Source organism: Microtus pennsylvanicus, chromosome Y (assembly GCF_037038515.1).
Source record: "Microtus pennsylvanicus isolate mMicPen1 chromosome Y, mMicPen1.hap1, whole genome shotgun sequence".
Taxonomy (NCBI): Eukaryota; Metazoa; Chordata; class Mammalia; order Rodentia; family Cricetidae; genus Microtus; species Microtus pennsylvanicus.
Window position 1 is genome coordinate 8,393,218 of NC_134602.1, and position 11,973 is coordinate 8,405,190.

Sequence of the window (11,973 nt, forward strand, 5' to 3'; positions counted from 1 at the left end):
AGCTTTGTGACATCATCAAGGCTCTACTTATGTCATAAAACTCCTCCTAGCCAGGTTTCTTCCCTACTAACCCCCAGAAATATCCAGGATACAGGTCCTAAAATGCTGCTCATACAGCCCCATGAAGACCCAAAATAAAAACCCCAATCTTCTTCCCAATTACTTGAGTCATATTTTCCAAAAACGCAACGCCTTTATGTGTTTTTTTTTCTGTAAAATAATTTTTGGTTTGAGTCAACAACTCACATGAATGTTTTTTTTTCCTAGCTCCAATGTCCTGATTGGTTATTTTCTATTGATTTTTCCATTACTTCATAATAATAATTATCAAACTTTCCACTTCTCTTCCTCCTCCCACATTCTTCTTGCTCCGCAAATAAACCTCTCCACTCAAACACCAGTCCAAATAGAGGGCAGGGTACTTTGAGCTGTGGGAAGTCCAAGCCCCCCTTTATCCATCTAGATTTAGCAATGTATGCATCCACAAAAAATATGATCACAAAAAGCCAGTGTATGATATGCAGACAATTGCAAGTGCCATTATCTTTGGCTTCTCCGTCTGCCCCAATTGTCAGCCACATTCAGAGCTTACAGTTTGATCCCATGTTCTTTCATTCCCAGGTCACTGGATTAGTTGAAATCCCCTTAGTTCAGGCACAGTGTCTCATAGTGTGGACCAAGCCCTTATATTCCTGACATCCTTGCTCTTTTTCTCCATCCATCTGCTCTTCCACTGGAGCTTGGAAGCTCCATCTAGTTTTCTGATTTTGACCCTGACTTGATCTCCATCATTTGCCAAACAAAAGTTCCATGGTGGTTTTCAAGATAGTCAGTCATCAGTCTGACTATGGGACAAGGCACACATAGTTCCTAGGGACATGTCACAGAGCGGTCAACTTCTCCTCCCTGCTTAAGTACCTAGAGAGGGTCACCCTATGGCCTTCTGAGAACCACTCGAGAGATATCGATCTTGACATCCCCAGAATGGCCCCATTAATTGAGATATCATCAGTGTATGTGCATTAACTTGTGTGTGTTTGTGTGTGTGTATTTAAATCACAATAACAAATGGATTGTAACATTGAAATTTCTTCTCATCTTGAGAAGAATATTTGCTACAGAAACACTCTCACAGTAATAGTGAGAGTGTAAACTATCTAAGAAAGGAGAAATAACTGGAGGAATCCCCCAGGAGTTAGGCTCAGTGTCCAAGGAATTACGCCCAAGGAAAGTCAATGAACTCAGTGATGGAAGATAAAACCCAGCCTAAATAAAACCCTAAATCATTTAGGTGGAACATGAGATACTCTTACAACAGTTACAAGAGGTCTAAAATGCCTGGACTGGAACATGAGGGGAACACAATGACATGGAGCTGAGAGTGCATGGCAAAACTGATTGGATCTGGCAAAAATTATGTAACATACCAAGGAAACCACCAGTGGGACAAAACCCTAAGAAATCTGTATGACAACATATCATGTTGAACATAATGAGATTTATAGACAAAGGAAAGATCTTAATTATGTCACTGTCACACAGGTGATGATGAACCAGTTCCATCGTAGAGTGACTCCCTGCTGTGTTTAAGATAACCTGTCAATTCTGTCTAGTCAGTTACAAGGAAATTTGCATTAATTGCACAGATTAACTATCAGCATCATTTACTGCACAATCAAAGGCAAGGCAAAGAAATCATAGACATGTTGTTGAATGCTGATGATGTTATTGGGAGTTTTGATGGGTTTTTTTCTTAAAGGGTGACTCTCATCGGTGACTCTCATGCATGAAGCAGATCCTTTCTCTGTGATGTTTCCTGAATAGCCACTGAGATACCAGCCCATTGAGTTGTGGTCTCTCTCTCTTTTAAAAAGCAACTTCTACCTTCAGCTTGATCTCTTGCTTGAGCTTCCCTTCCTGCTACTAGGCTCCTTTTCTGATCCTGCAGAGGGCTTATGTAAGGTGATGTGGGAGTGTCATATATCAATCTGTTGATTTCATTGGCTAAGCAATAACGGAACTGCCTCGGCCCATTTCATTGGTTAGAAGATAGGTGGGAGGAGTAGACAGAACAGAATGCCAGGAGGAAGAGGAAGTGAGGTCAGACTCCGCAGCTCTGCTCTCCGGAGCAGACGCAGGAGAGACGCCATGCTACCTGCTCCAGGGAAGACGCACGCTATGAAGCTCCAACCCAGGATGGACTTAGGCTAGAATCTTCCCGGTATGCGCACCTAGGGGCGCTACACAGATGATTAGAAATGGGCCAGAGCAGTGTTTAAAAGAATACCGTGTCCGTGTAATTATTTGGGGCATAAGCTAGCCGAGCCAGGCGGCTGGGAATTTGGGGACGCAACCCTGCCGCCGTCCATATTACTACAAATGGCGCCCAACGTGGGGCTCGAACCCACGACCCTGGGATTAAGAGTCCCATGCTCTACCGACTGAGCTAGCCGGGCCAGGCGGCTGGGGATTTGGGGACGCAACCCTGCCGCCGTCCATATTACTACAAATGACGCCCAGACGTGTGGCTAACTGAGTCCACAGAAAGCCTGAGAAAGCTTAGAAAAGAATAGAGTAAAGCATGTTTCTTACGGCAATTTCTTGGGTCTGCTCTACTTGCTAGAGGCAAGCAAGCACCTCATCTAAGAGAGGCTTCCTGACTCAGCTTCAGCTGCAAAGCCTGCAGCTCATTAAGAGGTCCTGCCACGAAACACTTAAACAGTGTTGACGAAAAGCTGAACGCATGTTTTTCGGTTTTCAGCCGTAGCAGGAAAAAAGCTGCGCTGTTTAAAAATGCCGGCTTTCTGGGCCATCCTGCCAGGGCAAACTCTGACTGTTTGAGGCAGGAGGGCCAGCTACCGAGAGAGGATTTGAGTGTTGTCTGTTGTAGCTTGCTGGCTGGCAGGGACCTTGAACCGCCATATAGGTGTGGCTATAAACATGGCTGCAGCCTGTATATCTGCCATGAGGCTGGAAAGCTAAGGAATGGACTGGATCTAGCTGGCAAAGCCATGCCTTTAGTCCTACTGAGATTGCTTGGCAAATTAAAGACTCACGTGGTCAGAAAAAAAGAGATATACAGTTAAAGAGAGATTCAAAGACAGAGAAAATTTCTGAGTGGTTTAAAGTGTGTTAAAATATATGCAAGCTGAAAGTTGAAGTTCTTAAAGCAAAAAACAAAAAAAAGGAAGAGAGTTGTTGTGTGTACACACCTTTAATCCCAACACTTGGGAGGCAGAGGGAGATAGACCTCTGTGACTTCAAGGTGTGGTAGCACACGCCTTTAATCCCAGTGCCTAGAAGGCAGAGACAAACAGATCTCTGTGAGTTCAAGGTGTAGTAGCAAACACCTTTAATCCCAATGCCTGGGAGGCAGAGACAGGCGGATCTCTGAGAGTTCAAAGACAGCCTGGTCTACAGATGTGCGCTCAAAAAGCAAAAAGTTAACGTAGGAATGTCACAGCTTAGATTCTTAAGCGCCTAGTGATTTAAAGGCGCAAATCAAAAGTGCTCCTGGATAGTAAAAAATTGCAGATTCACAATAGGACAGATTCAGACCACTAAACGAGTCACACTGTTGGATGAATGTATGTAGGCTTGGGAGAGAGAAGAAAAAGAATATAGAGAATAAAGTTAATGGTTTTAAAAAAAAAAGATAAAGTCTTTAAAGAGACAGAATAAAGTATAGTGATAGAGTAAAAATAAGCCGCGTAAAGATGAAAAATTCACAGAGAGTCTGGATTCTTTGTATTATTGTGTTTTCTTTAAAATTTTTGACTGTGAAGGAGCTAAGTACAGAGAGACATTTCATTATATGGGCTGCCCAGTGGAACCAGAACGGATATCATGAGGGTATGATATCAGAATTTGGGTCTAAGGATATGATGCTTTGGAGAGAGTCTTCTTTTGTTTTCACAGAGGACCAGACCCTTTGGATTTCTTCTATCCCGATTTGGTATGATAGACCACGACCTCCTGAAATGTTCCTGTGAACGCCCTCAAAAAATTACGTCACTCAACTGCCAACTGAGATAAACCTGGCAGACAGGTTACACCCTAAATGATCTGATTAACAGTGCCCCCATTCAGCAGGAAGCAGTTTGGAGAGAAAAAACTGCACCCATGTTCCCAAATATAGTTTATAAATGTTCTTTTACATTTAAAGGGGGATATGATATAGACATGAATAATTTGCATTAGTATAGATTTTGCTTTATTGATAGAGATTTACGGTTAATTTTGTTATATGTATGAATGTTTCTGATGTAATTTTTACTTGATAACTGTTTTGTTATATGTAATTTTGCTATGTTAAGGTTAAAGCCTTCCTTTTTTTGTTTAAACAGAAAAAGTGGAAGTGATGTGGGAGTGTCATATATCAATCTGTTGATTTCATTGGCTAAGCAATAAAGGAACTGCCTCAGCCCATTTCATTGTTTAGAAGATAGGTGGGAGGAGTAGACAGAACAGAATGCCAGGAGGAATAGGAAGTGAGGTCAGACTCCGCAGCTCTACTCTCCGGAGCAGACACAGGGGAGACGCCATGCTACCTGCTCCAGGGAAGACGCACGCTATGAAGCTCCAACCCAGGATGGACTTAGGCTAGAATCTTCCCGGTAAGCGCACCTAGGGGCGCTACACAGATGATTAGAAATGGGCCAGAGCAGTGTTTAAAAGAATACAGTGTCCGTGTAATTATTTGGGGCATAAGCTAGCCGAGCCAGGCGGCTGGGGATTTGGGGACGCAACCCTGCCACCGTCCATATTACTACAGTAAGGGATTGTGATCTCTAAGTTTTTCCCCTTTCAAGAACTAATCATTCTATTAATCACAATTCTAAACTGCTGTGGGAGTTTGTTTGTGACTTATGCCTTCACATGTGATACAAGCGACCTGTGTGTATAGGGTCTTCTCTCTGTTCATGTGGGGAAGGCATGGCAGCAGGAGTAGATGGCTGCTCATTCTCTGTAAGGAAATCAGTAAACAGTGGGGACCAAGTACAAGGATGTCCTGAAATATTAAGTCTTGTCCTTTCAAGGCCCCATAGCCTCCAGCTAGTTTCAGGGTCAAGACAATCTCCAAACCCCACCGAGCATGAAGTGTTTAGAACTAGAAGCCTGTGTGTGCCATATCACATAAATTCATCATGAGTACACCAATCTGTTTTTTTTTTTTTTTAATGCTACATTATTTTGTCCCATCGGAACGATCTATATTACCAATAAACCAAATTTGCTGCATCTTTGGTGTCCTAGAATTGCTTTAAATTGTTGCTGGGACAGTCTTACAAACCTTCCTGTGCTGTTATGAGACCTTAAGGGGACAGCACTTATTTCAGAAATCAAAGGCAGTTGGGTTCAATCCTATGGTTAGCTGTTAGCTAGACACTGGAAGGATGGATTTGACTAAGAAGGGGAGACAGCATACATGGAGGCAGGTAACCTTTCCTTTGCAAAATAACCCATTTTGAGGCCTTACTTCAGGCTCTTCTCTTCTCCTAATCTTGGTTTTTTTATTAGTTTAGGATAAGAATTAAAACTCCATTTACAGTATCTGTGAACCCGAATGAGTTAAGTATGTGTGACCAATTTGATGTCTGCCTGTCTGTCAACAGGGCCAGAGTTCAGGGGCATCTGATGCATAGCACAGGAATGTCAGCCATCAATCTCTGGTCCACCTAACTCTACAGCATTAGAGTTGTCATGGTTGCTCATCTGATCTTCCTCATATGATCTCCATCCACAGAGATGTCAGAAAAATCCTCCCCTGAGAGTGCAAGTTCTTTACAAATGAAAGATTATACAACAGAAGAAACATGGGAGATTTATATGGGCAAGCTGTTGAAAGGATAAAGTGACAGAAGAAGTTTATTGATTAATTAAAGAAAGAATCCGCTTCAGCTGATAGGTTAGAACATAGGTAGGTGGAGTAAACAAAATAGAATGCCGGGAGGAAGAGGTAGTGAGCTCAGAGAAGCCATGCTCCCCTCTCCCCGGCAGATGCCATAGCTCTGCTCTCTGAGGCAGATGTCGATGCAGCCCGCCACCATGTCAGACATGCTGAATTTTTCCTGGTAAGCGCACCTCGTTATACTACACTGATTATTAGAAATGGGTTAAAATGCTGAATCTAATGGGCCAGCAGTGTTTAAAAGAATACAGTGTTTGTGTATTTATTTCAGGCATAACCTTCATGCGGCCATGGTGCTGGGGACACAGCCTCGCTGCTCAAATAACTTAGAATGGCTTGCAGCCTTGTGGACAACTGAATCCACTGAAAGCCTGAGAAAGCTTGGGAAAGAGTAAAGCATGTTTTCTTGGTAGCAGCGATTTCTCGGTCTGCTCTGCTTGCTAGAAGAAAGCAAGGGCTCTCATCTAAAAGAGGCTTGCTGACTCAGCTTCAGCTGCAAACCCTGCAGCCCTTAAGAGGTCCTGCCACAAAACATTTAAATGGTGTTGATAAAAGCCAACTGAATGCTTGTATGTTTTCAACAGTAGCAGGAAAAAAACTGTGTTGTTTTAAAATGCCGGCTTTCTGGGCCATCCTGCCTGGGCAAACTCTGACTGTTTGAGGAAGGAGGGCCAGCTACAGAAAGAGGGCTTGAGTGTTGTCTGTTGCAGTCTCTGAAGCAAGGACCTTGAAACACTGTAGACTTGTGGCACTGAATGAGGCTCTGTTCGGTACCTCAGCCACAAGCTAAGGAATGGGTTACATCTGGCCAGCAAAGCCACGGCTTTAGTCCTACTGAGATTGCTTGGTAAATGAAAGACTCATGTGGTCAGAAAAACAGAGAGAGATATAGAGTAAAGAGAGATTCAAAGACAAAGAAAATTTTTAAATGATTTACAGTGTGTTAAAAATATGTGCAGGCTAAAATTTGAAGTTCTTAAAGTTAAAAAAAGGAAGAGAGTTGTTGGGTGTGGTAGTACACACCTGTAAACCCAACACATGGGAGGCAGAGAGAGATTGACCTCTGTACCTTCAAGGTGAGGTAGCACACGCCTTTAATCCCAGTGCCTTGAAGGCAGAGACAAACAGATCTTTGTGAGTTCAATGTGTAGTAGCATACACCTTTAATCACAATGCCTGAAAGGCAGAGAGAGGCAGATCTCTGAGACTACAAGGACAGACAGGTATACAGAGTTATTCCAGGTCAAAGATTCAGAGAACATGTCTCAAAAGGCAAAAAATAAAAAAGAATATAAACAAAAGAGGTTAAATTGATGCGCACAAAGATGGAAAATTCACAGCGAATTTTGATATTGTATGCTATTATGCTCTTTTTGAATCATGTGAATTTTGAGGCAGTAGCAATGGCTGCTAAAAGATGTTTCTTTATAAAAGCTGCTGAAATAATCCAACATAGATATTTTGAAAATGCCTTGACTTTGAAATTTGGATCTAAGGACATGATGCTTTGGAAAGGAGTTTCTATTTTGTTTTCACAGAGGGTGATAGTCTGTGGATGCCTCTATACTAATATGGTAGGATGGACCACGCCCTACTTAAAAGTTGCTGTGAACACCTTTAAAAAATTGCTTCGCTCAACTGCCAACTGAGATAAATCAATAATGATGCCACCATTCAGCAGGAAGCATTTTGGAGAGAAAAAACTGCACCCACGTTCCCAAATATGGCTTATAAACGTTCTTTTACATTTAAAGTGGGATGTGATATAGATATGAATATTTGCATTAGTATAGATTTTGCTTTTCTGATAGAGATTTTAGGTCAATTTTGTTACATGTATATGCATTTTTGATCTTCATTAAGGTATTGTGATTGTGTAGTTCATTTAAAAATATAATGTATATAGGTTATTAATGGATAATCATTAATAATAGTCAAGTTTGTAGTCATGTTAGTTAGATTTTCTAGCTACATAGATATATATATATATATATATATATATATATATATATATATATATATATATATATATATATATATATATATATATATATTTCAGTTAGATAGGCATTATTCATATCTCTCTAGACTACAAAATAGGGTATTTAATGTTTTAGCACCTTAGGGTTTTTCATGACAGTAGGACACTCTACACTTGGCAGCACATATCTACTTCAGGAAGAAGATGGGCATCACAGAGGATCCTTATGGAGTTTGATAGCCATTTGGGGAAGAAACTGTTCTTGCCTGGGTTGTTGCATAAACTGTACACAGAAAACACTCAGAGAGAGGACTACTGAACTTGCCTAAAGGTGAGATGATCTTTTCGTATTCCTGATTCAGGAAAGGGTCTGCAAAACATTCTTCAAGACAAGCAGATAGTGACTGCCTTTGAAATTTCCTGCTTCATGGAAATGTCTGCTGGAAACTATGGGCCTGTAGGCTGAGGATGGTAACACCAACGGTACAGAGGAACTTTGGGTGACTGTCCAGGCAGCGAGATGTCTCTGTCATTTCTAGAGTTTGAAAATGGCTTACTTTTTGTTTGCTTAGGTAATACTGTATTATTCTGGAGTCTCTGATGGAGTTGAAGAAGAGAGAGATAGTTATAGTTTTCCATTGTTATGATAAAAGATAAAATAGATATAAATATTGTAACTGTAATTCTTGCTTGATAACTGTTTTGTTATATGTAATTTTGCTATGTGAAAGTTAAAGATTCCGTTCTTGTTTAAACAGAAATAGGAGTAATGATGGAGTATAGGTCATTGGTTAATTAAATAAAGAAAGTGTTTGGCCTGAAAGGTTAGAACATAGGTGGGTGGAACAAACATAAGAGAATGCTGGGAGGAATAGGAATTGAGCTTAGAGATGCCATGCACCTCTCCCATGGTCAGAAATGGTAGCTCTGCACTCTGAGGCAGATGGCGATACAGCCAGCCACCAGGTCAGACATGCTAAATCTTTCCTCTAAGCGCACCTCGTGCTGCAACATACATTATTAGACATGGGTTAAGAGGCTGAAAATAATGGGGCAGGCAGTGTTGAAATGAATAGTTTTGTGTTGTTATTTCGGATCATAACCTTACAAGGCGGCCCCATGGGGATGCAGCCCTGCTGCTCAAATTTCTACAATCAAGGGGGAAATGGAAGAAGGGAAGAAAGAAGAGATAGAGACAAGGAAGAATGGATGAATTCAATCATTCATTGGAAAAATGAGTGAACCAATGAATGAGGAGACCTAGTAGGAAAAAATGTGCTGCATTCCCTCAGAGAGACAGGTCAAATTAAGGATTGACAAGGTTTTCCACTAAGGAGGAGGCTTATTCCATTTTACCTTCTTTGTGCTCCAGGCCCACCCACAAGAGTGATGATGAGGACAGGGAGAAGAAGAGGAGAGGGTGTACCAGAATTCCCTGGTACAATTTCTCACCCAAATTGTAGCCAAATCACCTGACCTGGGACAGCTGATCTACATGCTGGACCCTAACTCCCAGTTTGACAACCCTAACATTTTAACCAAGTTTGTGAAGATGAAGGAACCAAAAATAGCCCAGTTACAGGACGGCAGGTTCCTTACAGGATGGGAGTCAGACATCAGTACCATACTGGTATTTGGCAGTTTGATGGGTGTGTGGGGTCTTTGCCAGACTCCACCTGGCATCATGGATTCCCTACTTTACTGATATTATGGAGTTCTGTGCATTCATCATATGTGTGCATGTCACACACTAGTGGGCATCATATGTACATGTTTATCCTGTGTGTGGGTGAGTGTGTTCATGAGTTTTATAGCCCAAGTCCTACAGAACATGATCAATGAAAGGGAACACTGTTTTCCAGATATGGCAGGGCAATTATTTAAATGAACTGACAAGGGTTGTATGGCATGGATAAGACCTATGAGAGTTCAAGGCATACCGAATCCAGGTGTTACAAAGTAGGTGGCAGACAGAATTCTGGCAAAACTAAGTAGGTAGCTTGATGTCCAACTTACTGGAGAAGAGCAACTGAGCGGAGACACTTTTCACTAAGCAACATGCTCTAGTGGAGATCAAACATCCTTTGACTTACAGCCAGTACGAATTAAACCATTCATCAAATGAAACCTAATTTTCTCTGATTTTGAGTATACATTTGTGTCCCTTCCTGATTAATCTACTCTTTATCCTCTTAAGTCCCAATACCTCACGCTGATATCAGTCACATCTTTCCTTTTGACATGGTTTTCCCTCAAGCTTCATACCGCCCCGAGATCATACAACTTTTTGTCCCCTCTCCACTGCTTCCTTGACAGCCATCTTGTCTTTTACCACACCACGCATCCCCAGTCCTTTACTCTCCAAGGGGAAAAGACCATAAATCCTGCTTTGTTTTAAGGCATGTATTTCTGTGATGCCCCATCCACCAAACACAATCCATCATTGACCAAATAACACAACATGTTAACAAATTTTTATTCTTTGAGAAAGGATAATCCATTGGAAAAGATACCAGGATTCATAGAAGACCTGAGGTATCTCTGAAAACACACATTCCCAAGGAGAGAATTAAGTCTGCCCCTCAAAATTTGAGTATTTCACTTTAACAGATCTTCACCAAATCATAGACATAGATATGGAAGTCATTATCAAACTTGATGAAATACACAGAAGGTTTGTTGGGAACGTGGCAAATAATTTTACCTATCTCTTGGGTTCCATCTTTTTTGTTGTACTGCACTCTTTTGCCCTCCAAGGAATCCCTGCCTAATTCCAAAGTCACCTCTCCTGGAGGACATTCAGGCGTGATGTGGAGGTTGCCTTCAATGGAATCATCATGATGGTGGTAAAGGTACAGGACCGGATCATTCTCGTTGACAATGTAGAAACAGGTCGTTATGGTCTGCACCTCATCTGGGACCACACCACTCCACTCTTCCTTAGAGCCTGGCATGATGTGGAGGTTGCCTTCCAGGTAGTCATCCAGGAGGTGGTAAATGTACAAGACCGGATCTTTCTTGTAGGTAATATAAAACCAGGTCTTCATGATTGGCACCTCTTCTAGGACCATCCCGTTCCAGTCATTCTTAGAGCCATTTGTGCCCATGAATGTATGTTTCACTGCTCTGCCAACTATGGTGTTTGAGAGATGAGTGTCTGTCACCTGAGGAAATGGCACATTATTAGGCAGGATCTTCAGGTTTAAAATCCTTTCATCACTATGAAGCTCCAAGCCATAGACACAATCAATCCCATCATATTTCAACAAATAGAGAGAGGGATATGTTGGCAGTTGATCTAGAATGATGGCTTTCCAATGGGTGACTGGTTCATTGGCTTCCTTCCAGCCATGAGAAATTCTGCGGCCAACAATATTCTCCAGGGCCTCAAAAGGCTTACTAAGTTTTTGCTTCTGGAGCGATGGCCCATTCTTCTTCTGGAGATGTGGCATGCAACTCATACTAAGAGGCATCTTCATCATGGCGGGAGACTTTCTGAGATAGGCCACAGCACTCCTGTTCCTCTGTCTCTTGGCTCTGTTTCTGTGCTTGGGCTTCATAGCTGCCAATCTCTGCATAGGAAGAACTCTTCAGTTTAAATCAGACACAAAGTGGTTTCCTCCACCATAAGTGCCTGCAAGGATAAGAAGGTGAGGATGTGAGGTCAAGGCTCTTTTTAGGAATAACTTTGGAGCAGGTGAAAAAGGCAGGGCTGAATAGATTTGGATACCTAAATGTAATATGTTCTTAAGAAATTAATAGGAAAATTATCAAACTCTTGTCTACAGCTCAGTATATGTGTATCAGAGACATATTCCTGCTGCAAAATGCAATTGACCTCTACTGAGAAACCTACTTCCTGACTTACTATATCAATGAGAGAGGAAGCTATGCCTATACCTAAAGTGAGAAAGAAATATCTGAACAGATGGCAAAGAATTCAAAGAACAGCCACTCCTCTCCTTACCACTCAAGCTACTGGTTAGTTGGCTGATCTATAACCACCTGCCCAAGGTCATGGCACTCCAGTCCACTGGCTCTCTCTATTGTGTCTCCTGATCCAGATGCAGGTTGATTACAT

General features: G+C 41.8%; 1 non-coding gene across 1 annotated transcript; it reads right to left on the reverse strand.

Annotated features, from left to right (window-relative positions):
* Positions 1-2,383: 2,383 nt before the first annotated feature.
* On the reverse strand, positions 2,384-2,456 carry Trnak-cuu (transfer RNA lysine (anticodon CUU)). Its single transcript has one exon. It is a non-coding gene; the product is annotated as a tRNA-Lys (tRNA).
* Positions 2,457-11,973: the final 9,517 nt, after the last annotated feature.